This window comes from Cupressus sempervirens, chromosome 11, assembly GCF_028749045.1.
Source record: "Cupressus sempervirens isolate cs-2001-9-10 chromosome 11, ASM2874904v1, whole genome shotgun sequence".
Classification (NCBI taxonomy): Eukaryota; Viridiplantae; Streptophyta; class Pinopsida; order Cupressales; family Cupressaceae; genus Cupressus; species Cupressus sempervirens.
This window is the reverse complement of record NC_143128.1, coordinates 350,456,794-350,479,127: the sequence shown is the minus strand read 5'-3', so window position 1 is coordinate 350,479,127 and position 22,334 is coordinate 350,456,794.

The window sequence follows — 22,334 nt, the reverse complement described above, 5'->3', positions numbered from 1 at the left end:
TTGTCTAAAGTCAAGAAACACCACTATGCTTTGAGCAACAAAGCAATATGAAATGGAATGTGGGTGACCCTCTTGAATCTTCTTAATTAAAAAAAAACCACTAATATGAAAGGTAGACGTAGGATTTAAAAGTGAGGGTTGACTATGCATGTCAACCAAATATTTTGTAAGAATTATCCATTCATAATGACCTTTCAAATGCTAAAAATACCTAATTTTAGACAATACCTATATAAATTAAATAGTTAAACAATAATAACATTTAAAGAATTTGGTGAGATATTATTTTCGTATAACACAATCTCTCTTTTTATAAAAAAATATAAATTATTCTTTTTTTTACTAATGATAAATATGCTATAGTTGGATCAAATGGTGAGGATGATGTTATTGATTTAAAAGTCATCCACCAAGTTTGAGTGTCTTCATTCTCTTTTTTTAACTAATGAAAAATATGTTATAATTGGATTAAATGATGAGGATGATGTTATTGATTCAAAAGTCATCCACCAAATTTCAAACCTTCAAGGCATGTTTACATCAAGATTGAGTTATAGGTGAGTTTGATAGATTAGATTCCCCCATAAACGTAGCTACTTACCAAAAGGATGACTTCTAATTTAGATGTATCCTCACTCATTTGTAATTTGTTACATAATGACAAAATTTAGACATTAGTGAATGAAAGGATTCTAATGACATCTACAAGACCGATAATTTAAGGGATCATGAATCAAATCCTAAACAATATTCAAGTTTTTGTTGATGTCAACTCTTCAATTGCAAATCTTTACCAAGAAATTAGTAGTGTTGTAAAGCCTTGCTTCTTCGAAAAGTTGGTTTAGATGACCAACCTTCAAGTTGTTTTCATATTGAGAACATATATCTTGTCACAACACATTCAAAGATAATCTGTCATTAAATTCCAACTACTCCTTTGTTGCCACAAATACATGTTCCGTCTTCCCAAACTTCCTTGAAAACTATCTATCTACCAGTCTCACATCTAGATGTTGAATTTTGATTCTTAGCTATTCTACTAACAATCTAGTCTTACCCTTAATTACTATTTTTTAATAATTTATTTTGCATCATGTTACCGTGCGAAATTGAACTTTAAAGAATTCTCCAACTAAAATCTTGAATCTTTTAAATCTTCTAATTGATATTAGAACATTTTGCAAATTAATGTCACATTTGCTCAACTATTACCCAATAGTTTTCACTAAAACAAATTTTTAAGTATGGCTAAGACCATCCTCAAAATTAGGTTGTGGGAGAATGTGGCTAAAGATTGACAACATCTAGAGAACCTATATAAAAGCACTTCCTCTCACCCACGTTAAAAGTGTGGAACTTTTCATAGTATTGACCAGCTATTAGTTGCGTGAGAGAAATGCTCCCTAAAAATTCGAAAAGCAAAATGGGGCCACTTCTACGCGTAGAACAAAAAATAAAGCATGTGACGTTACAATCTCTACTTTAGAGGTCGCTAAGTTATGCCATTTGTTTGGGCGGCTAGAATCTCTACTTTTAACAAAGTTAGGCCCACAACCACCCGCAACCTAGCGTTTTGGTCGCCATCTTCATTCTTTCTTGATTTTGTGCTCAGTAAAAGCCGGCCAAACTAAATGTCGGCAGAACCACTCAAATTGCATGTGGCAAATGAATGGATGGAGATAGAGGAACACCAAATTTGTCATTTGAAAATGATGAGTTGCACTTGTACAATGGATGGTGGGGACTTTGAGGCAAGAGATTGGAACAAGATAATGTGAGATTTATAGCGTGGAAAAGAGACAAAATCAATTTGTATTATCAATCTATTTTATGGGGTCCTCTATTTTAAAAGACATTATAAGTTCCAATCATGTGATGTTTGATATAGTAGTGGTGAGAAGTGTTTAGCTTTTTCTCTTTGGGGTTTATTTTTATTAATTTTTTCTAAGGGAATGATTAGTGTGTTAAAAGACAATGCTATTTTTTAATAAAAGTTGGGAAATGATTTATTTTGGTTTGGTTTTGATTGTTGTACATGCCAATAAATCAATATGATGTTTTTAACAATTTTAAGTATTTTTAAAAGATATAATTAGATTTAAAATAGCTACACTAAATTAAATTGATTTGTAGTTATCAAATAGTTACATTTTTTTTAGCACATGTTGAAATCAATTTTTTTTTTTTTTGTAAAATGTATTTTTTGTTCAAATAGATATAAAGATTTCTTAAATATTTGCTAATCACAAAGATCATAATGATTACAAATGTATTATAATAATATTGAAGATTTTGAGGTGTTCATAATGTTAAATCCCTCAAACATGTAGTGCCTTTTGTATGAAGCTAACCTATTCTTCCCCCCCCCCCCAAAAAAAAGAATCTTATTTTCCAACTCTAAATAACTATTGTGGTTTCATAATGCATGCCCCATTTTGGACTCAAAATGGGGACCCCCTCTTTTCAAGCGTGAGATCCCTTGCAATAGCACCCAGTCAGATGCCTTGATGGATCAAGATCTCCCTCTAAGGCTAAACCATCTTAGGGTGTCTAGTCAGGCAAGTCCGAACAATGCCAGAGGGTTAGAGAGACACAATTTTGCTTCAAAGGTCAAAAAGTGCAGGGGTGCACCATGTGCATGTTCGCACCTCCAAAGGTGCACAACATGCATACACACCTCCAACCTTGGAGGTGCACATGTGCACATGCACATTTCCTTAGCCCTCGCTTATAAATAGGGCATCCCTCCCCTCCTTTTAATCACTCATTCACTTAGAGACTTCAGAAGCACACATTCACACCCCTCCAACCTTTGTATCTCTGCCATATCGCGTATCTGCACCTGCATCAAAACCTTTTTAAAGGTAAAATGGAGGTGCGCACAAGCACACATGCACATGTGCACACCCTCCAAATATGTGCAATATGCACATAGTCCATTGAAACCCCCTCTAACACAAACATGTGTACCTGTTGCACACATGCGCATGTGCACTATGTGCGCAACATCCACATCTTATTTCATGACATTTTGCACAAGCCTTACAAGGAGTGCATTGTGCACCTTATGCACATGCATAGGTGCATCATGTGTGCAAGGTGAAGAAGTGCACATTTTAGACACTATTAGGGCTTCTTTATCAATTTCATCTATTTTAGTCAAGTTTTATGCCATTGAGGTCATGTTTCTAAGGTTGTATTAGGTTTTCCTCATTAATAATATCGACAGTTCTCTTCTACGTGGATAAATGACATTCTCTTAATCCTCTTTGGCCATAAAGATTGCAACTAAACCAGTTGCCTTCAAATATCAAGGAGCGCCCAAGAAATCTAGATTTGGAGATAAAAACTCACAAATTCGAGACACAAAGCTAGGACATATTGACTTGAATGCCTTCCTACAACTATTCAACAATCCCAAGGAGAGATTAGCTATGATATCTGTGTTAATCAGGAGTAGACTAGTGAATATGGCCTCTCATCCAATATCAATCCAATCATCAAAGTTGATTATCTAGAAGACCACTATGTACCAGATGAGAAAGTGGTTAAAGTGTGACCAGGGAGATTGTCTTAGATATCAAGCCTTGAAACATTGAGAAGGTGGGTAGGGGCCCTAGCTCGGTTGGCTAAATCTTCCTTGTTGCAGGGGGTTGGTCACGGGTTCTAGTCTCCCCCGTCCTCGTGGTACCGGTGGGCATGTCGCGCCAGCGCTACCGGTCACGTTAAAAAGTTTACCAGGCGCACTGCAGTTTATAGGGGGGCCATGTTGCACCGATTCCTGCAATCTTAAAAAAAAGAAAGAAAAAGAAACATTGAGAAGGTCTTCCATCTACCATGGGTAGACCAATACTTACAAATCTCTTATGACATGGTGGATAGGCAATGCAGAGAAAATGAGTCAGAAGCAAAGGAGATGGTATAAGGGAAGTACCTTATTGATAGATCACCATTGAACTAGAGAGGTAGAAAGGTCAATATGACCCGAGGTTACATGACATATGATATTGTCTACTCTGTAGTCCTTTTGAGTAGAGCTATGGGCCTCCCTGTAGCTGGTCACTTAGAAACATGGATGGTACACTTCATAGAGACCATCAAAATAGGGAAGATGCCTATTGATTGGGCCATATTTCTTATTGACAATCTGAACAAGCAACACACTTCAATGAAGAATGATTTCCACTTCTACATGACCTCTTATGTTGTATACCTTCTAGCATCCAAACCAACATATTAACTTGGGTTGGTTAGGAAAGGAAGTATATAGGATGCAAATGCTTCACCGCATATAGTCCATCGTCAACTTGTGAAGAAGAAGCTTCCCTTCAAGAGCCTTGAATACAGGTTGGTCAATGATGGATTCATCTTTCCCATCATTTTGTTTATAGAAGTAGACTATGCCAAGATAATGTTGGAAGAAGCAACACTACATATAACATAGGTAGCAACATATTTCATCCATTTCAACTCATTTTCTTATATCCGGGTAGTTGGTACTCTCATGTGTCCGAAGAAGCTCCCACAATATGTAACGCCCTGCCAAGGAACCCAAGAGAAATTAACATATAATGTCACTAAGTTTGCTAAATATTTTTTTTAAAGATTAAAAATAATTAAGAGATATGAAGCAGAAGTAATAACTCACATACATACATAAGCAATACAACAATAGTTACATCTCTCAAGGGTTCCATAACGTTGAATCACACACATAAGTTTTAATAAGATTTAATTTGATAAGTAAACCAAGTCATTGTCATAGAATAACCATAGGTACAAAATCACATGAAAGAATATACAAGTACATAAGATGCCACATGACATAACCATAATGCATACGCGTCCTCTACACATATCGTAGGGTATGAAATGCTAAAAGAATATACATCATGATAAGATACAACATTCCATAGGATCTCAAATAATCAAAGTATAATATACAAGAATATGATCATAGAACATAATCACAAGATAAGAAGAATAGAACAACTACACAACGTACATCCAACATCGACATCCAACTGTTAGATCTCAATGGTATAAGAAACACTACCACTTGACCTCGTGGAATCTAAATGACCCACTCCTACCATGCGAAGGAGATAATCTCATGTCCTATACAAATAAAAATCCAAAAGACATAACAAGAATCTAGGTCAAGCAATCTTGATAGCAAACTATATCAAAGGCACCAAGTACATGAGTACATCTAATCCTAGAGGCAACAAAGACATGTAGGAAACCTAATATGCATTTGGGAAAGTGTCATTGCATGAGTGAACTCTAAGGTTACCCTAATAGTCTCTCTAGACTCCTACCCCCTAATGACTCTATGCGAAAACAATATCCTTTCTTAGATGAGGCATACTAACAAAGCAAGGCCGCACCCAAGCATTCACTCTACTCCCATCCTAGCCTGTACTAGCACTCAAGATATGGGCAAGGTAATACACTAACTCTTGTTAATTTATTTAAACCTCATTAATGAAATGTTATCACTTATTAATATAACTTACAATGGGTTACCTAGGCAACCTCTTTAAGGTTCAAACCTCCATTGTAAGCCACTTCCCAACATACACATAGATGACCTACCCTAAGATCATAAAATATATCTCATCACAATATTCACCTTAGTCCTATATAAGCATCTAGAAAGCACCAATAGGTATATCAAAATATTCACCTCAGTCCTATACAAGTAACTGGAAAGCATCAATAGATAACTAATCAAAAACCTCATAGGTTGCACCAATAAAATCACAATACACGAGCTTACCAAAAAGAACTCAATCTCATCAGAGAAACACATGAATATAACACATTGATTGGGAATGAAATAATCATGATGAAACAACATCACATAACAACATCATAAAACCATCACTTCCCAAGCCTCTAGTAAACAATCCTATTTGGCCAAACTACAAGGTTTCCCTCAAAACCCATCAAAAAATAAAATACAAAACCTCAACAAGAATATAAAATAAGTGTAGTTAATCGACCATTTTAGTTTCCATTATAATTTCATACAAATCAATTCACAACAAAGTTTCAAGTTTTCATTTTTGAAGTTTTCCCAATTGATAAAGGTTTCCAAGTTTAGATCGATCAAATTACACATTTCATGTTTATAACTTAATGCGCCTATGTTTTCCAAATAACTATGTATTTGTTAGGGTCCAATGATAACCCACATGGAAAACCAAATAGTTTATTTAAAATTTTACATAAGATTTCCATTTAATAATATTTTATTTTTTAAAAATCCAATTATAAAAATTAAATAAAAATTAAATTAAATTTTAATAAAAAAATCCAATTTAATACTATTAAAGTATAACTAATATTTTATTTAATTTAATTTAACTCAATTTTATTTGAAATTAAATTAAATTTTAAATAAAACTAAATAAAATTTTAAAAATAAAATAATAAATAAAACTTTTACCTTTAATTTTAAAGCCCGAAGGATAATGTTGCTGCAACAACCTTGCTAGTTGCAACAACAGTGTACTGCCTTATGGAAACAAGTCTGTTGTGTGACATGCTTGACCATCGAGAGGGGTGATGGGGGTTGGGGATATATATATATATATATAAAATTAATTATTGAACACATCCAAAAAAAAGAAGTCACCATAGTAATATTTTATTACTGTGGTAACTACCATATATATTTTTATTTTAAAAAATATATATAGATCTAATAGGGAAATTACTTTTAACCATTCAAATTTATAAACCTTTCTTGGTCTTCAAACCCTACCCATGAATTTCTTCCTTAAATTCAAGTTTTCTAATGAGGATTTCAATTTTGTTTTCATAGATGTATAAGCAATGAAGAACCATCAATTTACCAATAAGGGTTTTAAAATTCAAATATATTTGCCATACACAAAAGTCCATATGACAGGCACAAAGAAGACAAAGGTTTTTCAAGAGATTTCCTACAGTGAATTCTATGAGATTCCTACCTCAATCTAATGTTACAATTTGAAAAAAGCTTAATGATTGCAAAAATTCATGTCTCCCAGATCATTCTGAAATATCCCATCTTTCGATCTCATAAAATTGCTCCTCCAAAACCCGTGTGTGTAGAAATGAGCTCAAAACTCTTAATAAAGAGTTTAACTCTACCTAGGGTTTCCAGTTTACGAACATGAAAAGGCCCCTCCTTAAAATATACTTTTATTATTTTAATTTATTTAATTCCATTGTGCACACATTTTTCTTGTAATTAGAAGAAAATTTATTTAAATTATTCCCACTTCATTTTTTTAATAAGAAAAACATTTTTTAGAAAATATATTTATTAATTTAACTAAATATATTTAAAGTCTATTATTTAAACGCAACTTGTAAATTTATTATTGTTAAATTAAATAAATATAAAATCACACAAAATTTAGTCTTTTAAATCAAATCTTTAATTTTAACTCTTTAATTTAATTAATTTCCCAACTAATTAAATACAATAAATTTCGATTTTTTAATGTAAAAGTTTTCATTCTATTAAATAGTTTAATAATCTTGTTGGCTAATTTAATTATACTTGAAAATCTCAACATACCCACAACCTAACTAAGATAAGCTCGACTAAAAAATAAAGTAGATTTAAAACTCAAAAGTAAAAACTCTTGAATTCATGTCACTTGATGAATTCAGGAAGGTAATTAAATCAGATACTTGTCCTTTATTTTAGGACAATTGGCTCAATTTTAGGATTTGGACTTGAGAACTATCTCCCCTCTTTTACCATTGACATATTGCGATAGGGCATGCTCATCCTGACAATTTAAGGAAGTTGATGTTTTGTACCTACAATTTGTATAAAAGTTGAACATGTACATATGCATATATATCTAAACCAAATAGGCAATGATGGGGAGTGGTACATCATGTAGGTCCTAACTAGAAAGTGACCACAACTCCCTCCCTCAACCACATCAAATACATCAAACATAAAGTAAAACATACACGTACACCATACACATGCAAGAACGAGGTAAGTAACCATAAAACCATATATAAATCATCCATCATGAAAGCAACTAAAATCACTATATGAAGTATGCAAAACATCATCATCAAAAGAATAATCATGAACATATCAAATATCTGAGTATAAAGTAGCTCATCAAATATATAATCCAAACATGCAAATAGTATCAACCAAATCAAGTAGCCAAGTACACTGAATCAAATCATGTAAGCATGAAAATTGGCCTAAAATAATTCAACAATATAATATAAAAGAAAACTATGGGTAGGCAATACATCCGCTCCCCTAGAATTAGGCTTACTCTTGGAAGCACACAAGAAAGATAAAACTCAAGAACTCAATGTGTAGGTCCCATTGGACCCTTCCCCCCTATATGAGGATAAGACTCCATTGCAAACACCCTTTGATATCCACACATATCTCCAATTGTGGACTTTGAAACTATAGGTCTTTGATCCAATAACTATGGTTCTCACTGGGGAAAATGGGATGACTTATGCTCATGTTGTCTGCATGAAAAGCACTCTCCAATAGAACTCCCCTACACTCTAGGTGAGTTGGACTACTAAAATCTACCACCACTAGCAAAAGAATGAGTACTCTATACTGGTTGGTTGTACTGATTTCGGTGCCTATTGTGCTACGAGTAATGAAAATCCTTAGAGTGTGAACCACCACCACTACTCTATGATGGAGGATAAGATCGTCCCTATTATTGTTGATTACTTCTAGATGAAGGTGGCTTCCTCTTACTATCCACTCCTTGGTTTTGTGTGCCCCTAGACATTGATGGTGCATGTCCAATGATAGGTGCACCGACAAAACTACCATGTCCTAAAGTGACATTCTACTCAACAAGTATGGCCTTAAAAACTACTTCCTTAAGGGTCTTAGGCTGGAATGCCTTCACTCACCCAATGGAATAGTTTTTTAGTTCCCATCTAAAGTGTTGTACCATAAGTGGTGAACTACCACTAATCCCCACATAGGGCATGAGTTCAAAAAACTTCTCCTCATCCTCTACCATGCTAAGGGTAAACTGTTTCAAATTATGAAACTCATCTTCTCTCTACTGGCTCCACTCCTTAGGTAAGATACACTCATGGAAGTTCTCTAGAAATAACTCCCATGTGACGTTCCTCATATCTAGAACCATCTTCTTCTCCTTAATCTTCCACTGAGTTGTTGGAAATATCTCCATGTTTGATTTGACATTCATGTCAAATTCTTGCATCACAAAACATCTATCCAATGCAATCAACCAATTCTCTGCATCGTACCCAATACTAGCTCCTGAGAAAATCTTAAGCTTGACTCACATGAGGTCCTTCATCTGATTGGCTTTGATAGCCTCTATCATGTCCCATGAATGACCTCTCTTGGAATTCTTGGATTCCTCTCATGAGTCCTAGAATGATGTGACTCCCCTCTATCAGCTCTCTCTTGGTTAGGTAGACGCTCTAAAATAATCTTCAATAGCTTCCTAGTACCAAGTTCTTTGGAGGCCACATGCTACTCTCCACTATTACCCCCTCTATCCTCTTCCTAAACATGACTCTCTCTATGAGTCAGAGGAGGTCTATCATGTCCACCTCTCCCATGACCTCTACCTCAGCTTGCACTATGACCCCTAATAGTTGATCTAGTCTCAAACACCATCTTCCTATAACATCCAAGCAAGAACAACCAAATGACAAAAAATTTAACAAAGGCATGATCTCTTAAAGCATAATCATAAGAAAATATGTTTCCAAGAACAAAATCAAGAGTTATCCAAGTTTTCCTGTTTCTATTTTTAAGTATTTTAGTTTGAAGTTCAAGTTGTAATAAATAGGTATAGTTGTTCAAGTTTTTTTTAAGTTGAATAGTTGTCATGTAGTGACATTCCAATATACCCAAAGCTCCCAATGTAGAAACTTGGGCTCTGATACCAGATGTGATGCACCACCAAGGAACCCAAGATAAATTAACCTATAATGTCACTAAGTTTGCTAAACATTTTTTTTTTAAAGATTAAAAAAAATCACAAGATACAAAGAAGAAACAATAACTCACATACATACACAAGTAATACAATAGCAGTTACATCTCTCAAGGGTTCCATAACATTGAATCACACACATAAGTTTTAGTAAGATTTAATCTAATAAGTAAACCAATTCCATGTCATAGAATAACCATAGGTATAACATCGAATGAAAGAATATACAAGTACATAAGATGCCACATGGCATAACCAAAATGCATACTCATCCTCTACACACGTAGGGTATGAAAAACTAAAAGAATATACATCATGATAAGATACAACATCTCATAGGATCTCAAATAATCAAAGTGAAATATACTAGAATATGATCATAAAACACAATCACAAGATAATAAGAATAGAACAACTACACAAGGTACATCCAACATCGACATATAGATGTTGAATCTCAATGGTATAAGAAACACTACCACCCAACCTCATGGAACCTAAATGGCCCACTCCTATCATGCTGAGGAGATAATCTCAAGTCCCATATGGATAACAATCCAAAATTCTTAAAAAGAATCTCAGTCAAGGAATTTTGATAGAAATCTATCTCATAGGTACCAAGTACACAAGTACATATAATCCCAGAGGCAACAAAGACACGTAGGAAACCTAATATGCATGTGGGAAAGTGTCATCAAATGAGTCAACTCTAAGGTTACCTTGGCAGTCTCTCTAGACTCTGGCCCCCTAGTGATTCTATGCAACATCAATATCCTTTCTTACAAATAAGGCATACTAACAAGGAAAGGTTGCAACAAAGCATCCTCTCTACTCCCATCGTAGCCTGTGCTAGCACTAGAGGCATGGGCGAGGTAATACATTAACTCTTGTTAATTCATTCTAACCTCATTAATGAAATTTATCACTTATTAATACAACTTATAATGGGTTACCCATGCATCCTCTTTAAGGCTCCAACCTCCATTGCAAGCCACTTCCTAGCATATAGTCCTTGTGAGTGAAGGGAAAATATTGCGCAGCCAAAGTTTTTCTAAGATTTTATTTTGTTAGGAGTAGTAGGAGTTATGAGGAGAGATTAGCCATGGAGGCCCTTGGGGCTTTCCATTAAATTTGAGTTGTAGGAGACAAAACTCACATTGAAAACTTGCCAATTGCAAAACCTACATGACTACTTTATTTCCAACTACAACCCGCTTGCGATAAAAAACAAAATGATTGCCCTATTCCTTTATTTTAAGGGCCCTAAAATTCTATGGGCCTCTAAAATTCTATTGGGTAGGGGCAATCAAAACTCACCAGTCTCATACTCCTCAAATACCTTAGAACTCATTGTGTCCTCATGATCATATGCAACTTTATTATCAATGCTTGAAGAAGTAGGCTTCTACAGGCAGGGTGTCTCAACTTACCACAAGTATAACACTTCATACTTGCAAAATATGAGTAAATCCTACCTACACCTCTCCCTCTATTGGAGCCTCCTTGAGTGCCTCTTCCTCTTGTATAACCTCCACTTGAAGTAGTTTCACTACCCTACTCAACAAGCTTAGACTCACCTTGGCTTCTTTAATCATTACCTCTACCTTAGTATCCACCTCTATGCCCTCTTTGGTCTCTTCCTTTTCCTCTACCTTTGATACTTGAGTCCCCCTTTTTCTTGTTCTTTTATTCCACCTTAAGATCAACTGATGACACTTTTGAACAATTGTAGGGGTCTATAGGCTTAGCTCTTCTTGAATGCTCCACTTTAGTCCATCCAAGTATCTTGCTACCTTAATAGGTTCCTCTTTTTGAATCTTGGACCTTAGAAATAAATTTTGAAATTTCTCTGCATAAGAGGCTACATCCAACTATTTTTGGTTTAGACCTTGCCTCTTTTTATGTAATTATACCTCATAGTCTTTAGGTAGATAATTCTCCTTTACTTTAGTCACCATGACATTCCAGTAAGCCATAGGCTTTTTACCCATAATGAATCTTTTGTCCTGCATGTATTTCCACCATGTCAATGCTCACCCTTTGAGTCTTGATTTTGTAACCTTCACCTTTTGTGCCTCTATGACACCTTTACACTCGAAATGATTCTCCATCCCCCCATCCATTCCATCACTATATCAGTATCCATCTTTCCATTAAAAAATTGAATTCCTTCTAGAGCTTTTCCTCCTAGTGCCTTGATGGATTTCAAGGATGGTTCCTCATCTATTGGAGGGTCTAGCTTAGGGATAATGTCTTCCTCAAAAATATTTTATTTACGTTTGTCATTTCTTTCACCTTCTTTGTCTTTATTCGTAGTTGCCTCAACAACTTCTTCTAGCTTTGTCTTCATTTCTTCTAGGGCCTCTTCAAGGATTTTGTTTTTCTCCTTTTTCTCACCCATCTCTTTGGATAACTCTATATTAGTTACCATTATTGTTTCACCTACTAATTCCTCTTTAGTTTGAAACATCTATCCACAATCCCAAATCTTTTGGGGCTCTAATACCACTATGATGTAAGAACAAATCTTTCTCTTCAACCCTATCTTATCCTATGGTATTGTCTAGGCCTCTTCTCTAGCCTACTAGGGCTCTTCCACTAACCCTACCTCTAAAGGATTCTATTCCCACTCCTCTTCAACTTTCCCACACCAATGATGTGATCAACTCAACTTCTAGCATGCCTCATGGATGCCTTATTGGTTTATCCACACCAAATGATCAAAGATGATCAAAACTGCCTAATAATGGAGAGAGGGGTTTGTCTCTAGGATGTTGGATCCATTCCAACACTCATCAACCAAAAATTCATAGGAATCTCTATCGACATCAAGAAATTACCCCAAACTAGGCCTAATAGGGCTACAAGGAATTAGGCCTCCAAACTCACCTTTTGGCACACAACTTGGAAAAAGGCTTAACAAGGTGGAAAACAAACTGCATATCCTGATACCATTTTGGAAGACCTTTGAGATTCACCTAGTCTCACTTCACCAACTTGTCCATACAGTGGGATTCTATTAATAAGCCTATACTTAAGGGTTTTACCAATGTGCTGACAACATTCACCAGGTTTGCTAAAATCCCTATTAAAACATGGTAACCAATGCATTCAACCCCATCAAATGTTGTTTCCATCACTATGATCCCTAACCATGTTCACTTGGCTTGCCTAGGGCATCATTGTAAAAAAGCCAAAAATTCTTTCTAGGGCCAAAGATCTTGTATGCCTATAGAAAAAGGATTCATGTCACACATTCCACGGTACCATATAGATGCAACAGTGGAAAGGTGAGTTATGACTCCGTCTTCCAAAAATGTCTTGTTTAGGCCAACAACATTTACAAAAAATTGCAATGAAATGGAATAAAAAACCTATCTAATCACACAAATACTTAAGTAACAACATCTAATAACTTATAAATAGGGTATACTATGGAGTTCAACCCATTAAGTACCTTGGTGAAGCACAAAGGCTTGTACTACCATAAAACAACACAGAAAAATGCTTGTTCATAAACCAAACTTTCATTAAATATCATCCAATCCCTATCACAGGTCAAGGGAGGACTTAAATAATCCTTAAAAACCCTTTCCAACCAATTTTAAGTGGTTTTTCCACCTAGTGATTGAAAATGCACTTTTTGCAATAAAAGTTTTCATGGTAACTTTTGCAATTTTTCAAAGTTGTCATGTAACTTGACAACTTTTTTCCTAGTTAGACTAGGCTTGGTCAAAACCCTATGAAACTCTACCAAGTTCTTAGATATGTCACTTATGACATGAAACCATCATTCCACCCCTCAGTTGTCCAATCTAGCCCTCTAAATGCACAATTTCCATCCTCAACAACAATGACATAAATTTGCACATCACCTAGCAACTTTGGACAACCATGTGGTAATAAGGACCTAATTAGACCTTCTATTGACTAAGTCATACTCTAGGACTCATTAGCCCCTTTATTACACTAGTATCCTAGATGAGGTCACTATAAGCCAAAACTAGACTAGCTAGGAACCCCTAGGTTACCAAGTAGCCTTACCTAGTTGCTTGTACACCACTTATAAGCCAATGAAAAACTTGATCTCACCAAACATTGATAGTTCAAACACTTTTCTCATTTGATCAGCAAATGATTTATGTAGAAAATCATTACCACCAAATATAATATCATCAACAACAATTTTGACAATCAGTAACATGTTTTCAACTTCAATTTTCAAGTACAAATTATTATTTTCAATAGGTTTTGCAAATCTAATTCTAATTTAGTATGAAGGCAACCTTTTATACCATGTTCTTCATGCTTGCTTCAATTTATATAGTGGTTTTTTTCAATTTGCAAATCATGTGCCTCTGACTAGGCTCAACAAATCCTTTTGGTTATTTTATGTAGACTTCATCTTCAAGTATTTCATTCAAGAATGCAAATTTAACATCCATTTGATACACTTTGAATCTCTTGTAAGTAGCATAGGCCAAAAAAGTTCTAACTCCTTCCAATCTTGAATAGGGGCAAATGTCTCACCATAATCAATTCCCTCTTCTTGAGAACATCCTTTGCAAACTAATCTTGCCTTGTTCCTCACAACTTCACCATATTCATTCACTTTATTTTGAAAAATCTATGTTGTTCCCATCACATTCTTATTAGTAGGTCTTGGAACAAGTGTTCATGTGTTGTTTTTCTCAATCTGATCAATTTCTTCATTCAAAGATTAATCCAATCTTCATGCTCAAGTGCAACTTTTATAGTTCTAGGTTCAAATTCAGCTATTAAACATGTAATTTTTTTTCAACTTCATTCTTATCATGACTACAAAACTTTTATCTCCAATGATTTGTTTAGGTGAATGTTCATTTCTCATATACTTGGCTAGGACAATTTCACTTATGTGACCTTCAATATTATCTCCACTTGATTGAGACTCTTCATTTTGCTTGAGTTATTCTATATATGGCTTGAGTAAAATATGATGATGCTTGATAGGATTTTTTTGATGCTCAATAGTACTATACTATTGTTCAGGCATTCCATGTTGATGTTCAGGTACTACATCAAGTGTGTCATTGCACACATAGATAAACTTGTTGAAATCATTAGGTTCCTTTCTTCTATCCTCATTAATTATCACATTTTCACTTTCAATCATCATGTTAGTAGTTTTGTTCAAACATTTATAAGCTTTTCTCTTTGATGAATAACCAAAGAAAATACCTCCATCACCTTTAGAATCAAATTTACCATTTCTAGCCTCTTTTTGAATGTAGCATCTACTTTCAAATACTTTAAAATAACTCACATTAGGTTTATGATCATACTAGAGTTCATAAGGTGTCATGTTTGTTCCTTTCTTCAATTAAACTCAATTGAGAGTATAGACTACAATAATCACTACTTCACTCCAAAATTTTTTGGCAATACCTTTCTCAATCATCAATGTCCTTGCAAATAATAATAGACTTGTTTCTTCTTTCAACAACTACATTCTATTGTGGTGTCCTCGTGTAGACAATTGTCTCTTGATTCTATTCTTAGCATAGATGTTAATGAAATTAATGGACATAAATTCACCACCTCTATCAGGTCTTAAACATTTTAGTTATTTTCCTATCTCCTTTTCAACTCTAGCTTTGTACTATTTGAACATATCAAAAGCATGTGATTTAACTTTCATGAATATTCCAAACATCATCCTAGAATAGTCATCAACAAATAATATGAAATATCTTTCACATTAATAAATTTCCACTGTCATTGGTCCACATAGGTCAATATGCACAAGTTCCAAGATGTCATTAGAAGTATGAGTTTTAGTCACAAAACTTGACTTTGTCATCTTACCAAGTTGATATTCTTTGCACATAGCATTCTCAGGTTTTTGTAGATTTGATATGCCTCTAAACTCTTCTTTCTAATGACCTTAACTATGTTCTCAAAATTAACATGATATTAGCTTTTGTGCCACAATCATACATCTTTAAATTTTGCAAACAAGAAAGTATCAACTATAGAATCAAGGTAGAATAGGTTACCTTTAGTTTGTTTACCAGTACTGATATGATTTATATCATCATCAAAGATTTTCACTTTCCTATTCTTAAATTCAAGCTTATGACATGTATTATTCAACCATGCAACACTTAATAGATTGTATCTTAGTCCTTCTACTCAATATGCATCATCAAATTCTAGCTTATCACTAAGTGTCAATGATCCTCTTCCTTTCACTTGACATGGAATATCATTCCCCAACTTAACCATTCCACCATCACATTCTTCAAATTTGTCAAACTTACTAAGATCACCCATGAATACCTATCTGTAGGTTCCTATGCTTATAGGACAACTTAACCATTCCCCCATCACTTGATATTTTGTTGAAGGTGGTTTTTGATCAAAAAAAGGGTGTAGAAGACCACTATTTAGAATGGAGGGCCAAGAACATCGTTACAATTATGAAGACCAGAGAGTACATTAGATGAAGAAAGTTCATAATAGAAAGAAACAACAAGTGTGAAGAGTATGAGAGGAAGAAAGATAGAGTGTAGAAGGAAGCTCAACCAAGCTAGAGTAGTAGAGGAAGATCAGAGCATCTTTGAGGAGATGCAATAGAGGATCTATCAAGCAAGGTGTTCCAAATAGTAAGATCACATAGATTAGTTTGCTTTCTAACCATAGCATCTAGTGTAAGCCTTTAATAGGGAAAACTTGTAATATGTCTTTGAAATCCTCTAACAAGGTATTTCTTAGAAATATATATAAATCCTATAACAAGGTAGACCTAATAGGATGTTGTAATCCTAACGGGTTACTAGAATTCCTAGTAGGACACATTCTCAAAAGGAAAAAAAATTAATCCTCTAACAAGGCACCCTTTTTTACTTGCAAGGAAAGGCTAGTGGGTACGTTACTCCCACTGTAGTTTTCAACCTCACACTGGGGGTTTTCACATTAAAATAACTGTCATTAATGTATGCTTATGTGTAGAATATTGTGTGGTTTTATTTCATAGAAGTCATCATTTCCTTGATAATTAAAGAAGTAGTAAAAAAGTGTGTGATAAGGATCAGTAGAGTATCTGGTATATTTTGTAAAATTTTGTGTATTGATTCCCCCTGCCCTCGCCCCTTGATTGGGACCAACAACAGGTATCAAAGCTTAGACCCTAATAGTGACAATTCTAATGACTTAGGGGAAGATTCAATGGTATCACTTAGAAGATAGTTGGAAGAAGCACTAGACACTATTGAGGATCTAAAGAATAAATTAAGGGAATATCTAGCTAAGCAAAAGAAGTTGATGACCAAGCTAGGAGAAAACCAAGAGCTAATAGACAAGCTTGAAGAAAAAAGTTGTTCTAAATAATTAGAAGAAGCTATAAAAAAACTCATGGCCTAGAATGATAAGTTAAAGAAAAGGAACAAGGCCCTAAAGAAGGAAAATGAACATTTTGCAATAAGATTAAGTGAAGCTATGAATGAGAAAGGTAGTTCTAGCCTAGCGATAGATCAAGCCTACGATGAACTAAGATTGGCTTAGGAAGCACAAAAACAAGCTAAGAATATGGTGAGAGAAAAGGAGAATTAAATAGTTCTAATGGAGGAGGAGCATGAATATGTACCACAAGAAAACAACATACTACAAGAGTATGATCATGAGAAGATAGAATGAATGAACATTCTAACTGAGGAAGCTTCACAAATGGAAGAGAAAGTTTGTCAAATGATAGATAAGCTCAAGATGGTCAAGGAATAATGTGATAGACTTGGAAATCCAAGTGAGAACAATTGAGAGATGGAGAGACGACTGGACATCTAAGGAGAAAAAAAAAACTCAACCAGTTCAAGATTCTAAGGAATCCATACATCTAAAAGAGGAGAGTCTTCAAAGGAAAATGAATCATAGCCCACAAAGGTCAAAGGGAGAACTAAAGAAGGTATTGCATCAAAAAAACCTACTTGTCTTTACTATGGTATGATAGGACACAAGTTGAATGAATGTTGGCATAGGAAAAATACAACTAATAGACATAACATATATTGAGAACTATACTATAGTTGTTTCCAGTATGGACATAGTACAAAAGAATGTATATATATCTTGTGATTAATGTAAGAGCAGACAAACACTACTACTAATATGACATGAATGGTCACAATGAAAGAGGTTGTGGATTGATTAATGGATCACACTAGTCATCTCCTAAGAATAAAAAACATGTCTACTTTTTTTGTGGAAATGATGAGCACATTGAATCACAATGAAAATGGTGGATGGGTCAGCAGAGAAAAATGAGACCATGGAACAATATGAGGAAGGAATGCTACAAATATCATAAGACAAGTCATGTAGTCAAGAACTATTAGCAAGGATAAAGACCCAAGAAGCAAAACAATTTTAACAAAGAAAATGACAAGGCCATTGCTACTGAGAAAGTCAACAAGAACTTTGCCAAAGTATGGATCAAGAAGAGGTTAGAGAACACTTGGATAAGGATTGGAGAAGGAACATGTTCACTAGTAAGTGGTGAGTCCTCCCAATAAATTTAAGAATATATAATCTTAACAAGAGGTGAGGCAAGCAAAGTATGTTTTTCATTGTTCCCCTTAGTTAAATTGGTAAGTTATGTTTAGTGACTCAAAAGAAAGATGATGCACTACACCCAAAAGTGGAAGAAACGTTGTCACAAAAATATGATTATTAAAGTCTAAAATTTAAAAGACATTTGTACAAAGGTAGAGATAGATAAGAGATAAGGTTAGCATTTGAAATGCAACATTACCTTTTATACTGAATCTATAAGTATCATGTTCGCTAAATTTTTTTTACTTTTTCAATCTTAATATCAATAGATATTTTTCTTGATTTAGGTGCATCCCATCATATCACATCTTTTATGGATATGTTTTCTTTTATTGAGCCTTGTACTTCTCCACCTATATTAATGGTCAACAACACATACATGAAGGTTTTTGATAAAGATTCTATTCCTATTGGAGAGGGGACATTCAATGATGTTCTTTGTATACCATACTTGACCACTAATATGCTTTCCATTTACAAAATTACTCATGGGACATAAGGTAAAATTGTTGAGGTCACTCCTAATTGTGTCGACATTTGAAATTTGGAGACTAGATATGTCATAGCTATGGGAGTTGTAGATCATACATCATGTTTGTATTATTTTTCACATTTTGTTGATAATGATGATGATATTCATGATGTACATACCCCTTTATCAAGGGCACATTATTCATGTGAGGATAACATTGGAAACTTGAATCACTTTGTTCTTGAGGAAAGTGTTGAACTTCCTACTCCACCTATTGCTTCTTCACACATGAGTTCTACTATATAATATGATGATCTTGGTGCATCAAATCTTGCAGTGTGGGATGAATTCTTGGATGGCCTTTCAAACAAGTCCCGTAATGCAGATTTGGTGACTACATTTGAGGCGGTTTCTCTTGGAGATTCTTCTTCACCTTAATTGGAGATTGAATTTCTGAATTCTTTAACTTTAGTTGGTTTGCCACATCTCATAGGTCATCTTGAAAGTGTGATGGAATCTTTTAGCTTGGAGACACCTATTTAGTTTTCAGAGATACATACATGGATACCTTCTTCCTCATTTTATTTGTACATGGAGTGGATTTTTCATAATTTGATGCATTTATTTCTTCCTATGGGGAGACATGTTTATTGTAGGCATTGGATTATCTTTTGTTTGCTGTTACTCTTCATCTATATTGAAGCTTCTTCATTATGGAGGAATATCATATCTCCTATCATCCTTCCTATGGGGGGATCATTCTTTGTATATACATGATGTATGTACTTCTTGGGGGTCTTGAATACTCCATCCATCCATACATTATGTTTTTTCATCTCTCTTTTTGGAGGAGGATTTTTCAATGAGGTTTTCTCACTTTCTCCTCTTTATGAGAGATTGCATCTCATGTATAGCTTTGCATATTGTACATGGGTACCTAAAATGGTGTAATAGTTGAGACCCATCTTACATTGTGAGTTTAAGTGCATTCCCCTAAGTTGAACTTGGGTGGGTGGGTGGGTTGGTGTAGTTAAATATTTACTAATTACACTTACTCAAGCTTACTTAGGATAATGCATTGCATAGTAGTTTATCATTGAGACACTTAGGAGTTTGCACCTAAATTAATCACATGGTGTAGGAGAATTCCACTCTAGGTGGTCATAGTTGTTATCTTATTTCACCTTTAGTGAACATATCACATTATCATTATCATTATCATCAACATTGCACATACTTCATTGCATAATGGAGGATTGTTGGTAAACATATTTGTCACTTAAAAAATATGTGGTTTGTTTCAATGGAATGTGTGTGAAAAATTGAATTCTCTAACAATTGGATAGGCCCTTGGCATATGACCTTCCTCTCCATTAAGAGGGGTAGTTCCCTTCTAAGATATAAATTTTGATTTTTCAACAAAAATGTATTCAAATTTTGAAAGATAGAAAGAAAGCTACTAATGACAAATACACAAAATGACACCAAAGCTTTCCTACATCAACTTAAACTGCTAATAAGAAAAATCAAGAGCTACACTTGAAGGATATCATTAGCACAATGTTGATTCAATAATAGCTGAACATTTGCATAATACTATGAAAACACCAATTAAAATAAGAGTCAACACTTCCACAGTTCAAATTTTGTATAAAGAGAACCCAAAATGTGTTTTCTTTTATTTCCTTATACCAAGAACACAAGAGAAAATTTTAATTACAAGGACAGGATCCATAAACACTTTCCAAGAATTGTCTTGCTACCAAAACTCCAACATAAGTGTTCTCTAATTCACCAAAGTTCAAAAATCCCTTTTTACAAAGCGTAATGATCTCTTATATAGACTTGAGGTCAAAAACTAGCCCTTGTATGGTTAACTACCTCCCAGTCACATGTTTTGGGAGAGGTTAATTAATCTCTATAAACTTAATCCAAAATGACAAAATTCATGATTTGCAATGTAACTTAAAAAATATACATTTTGAGAGAAAAGACCAATTGTTAGCTTTTATGACATTACTCTCTATCAAGTTTCACACTTCATTTCCAGTGTTTGTATCCATTCTACCATCTACCTTTATTCTTCACATGAAGAATTGATGATTTGCCAATAACTTGACATCATGACCACATTCCCTCTATTGTATCTATGTTTTCTAAGAGCATCATGTTCTTCTATGATTATAATGGTTAGATCTTACATGCATATCTTTCATGGCATTGATCGTATTGAATTATTTGCTACCCTTTGAGCACCAAATGTTGAAATAAATGTATCCACGTGCCTTTGCCAATATTTAGAAAATAATTTACATGCCTCAACCTCTAACATGTGCCCACTAATATTCCACCTAAATTCCTTTTTGGCAAGCTCATTAAATGGCCATTTGATTGAGCACTTGACATGTTTCCTTTATGGAGCTTTTGCAAGTTTCATTCTTGTTAACATATTAATCATTAGGGTTATAGAGTTAGGTTATACATTTCAGTTTTGGTAGTTATTTAAATAGTAATTGAACTGCTATATGACTACTTTATTTATGTAAGGAATCTCGTTGAACAAGATATAGAAATATTTCATTATGTTTACATTATTTTATATTATATCAGATTTTTGGGTCTGATAGTAGTATCGGAGCTAGATTTCTTTTTATCACCATAGTATATTGAATTCTGTTATAAGATGTAGTACCCAAGGTAAGTGTATATAGAGAGGGGGAATTATAAACAATGTAGAGGATTTTTCCTCTAGCTATTGAAAATTGGCCCTTGGTTTGGAGTTTAATTTTTGTTGTTATGTGTCTTGTAAAATTAGTCAACAAAGTTTGATTCAATTTTGCATACTATAAATGTTTATTTATGTTCGCTTGTAAAATTGCCCAAGAATTGGTTACTACTGAAATTGAATTCCAATTTAAAAACTATGGCATTTGTTTTGGGTTTGTTTATGAAAGCAATGACTCAAGAATCGGTTCATTATTTTCTAATAATCTAAAATCATTGGAACTCCAAGAACCGAGCAGAACAAGTTAAAGAATAATTTGATGTCACATTTGCATATCATCAATTTCTTGTGTTATCAACTATATTGAAGTCTTAAGCTGATTGGACTCTTTATCAAATATTTTGTTATGTTTTGAAGAAAAAAACCAACTCGAAAAGAATTGGTGAAATAAAGTTTTAAACTCCATTTCCTATTCAAATTTTGGAATTTAGATATTTGGAAACAAATCCCAAATGTATTCTTTCTTCCCTGTTGAAGGGGACTTCATGGTTGTAAGACT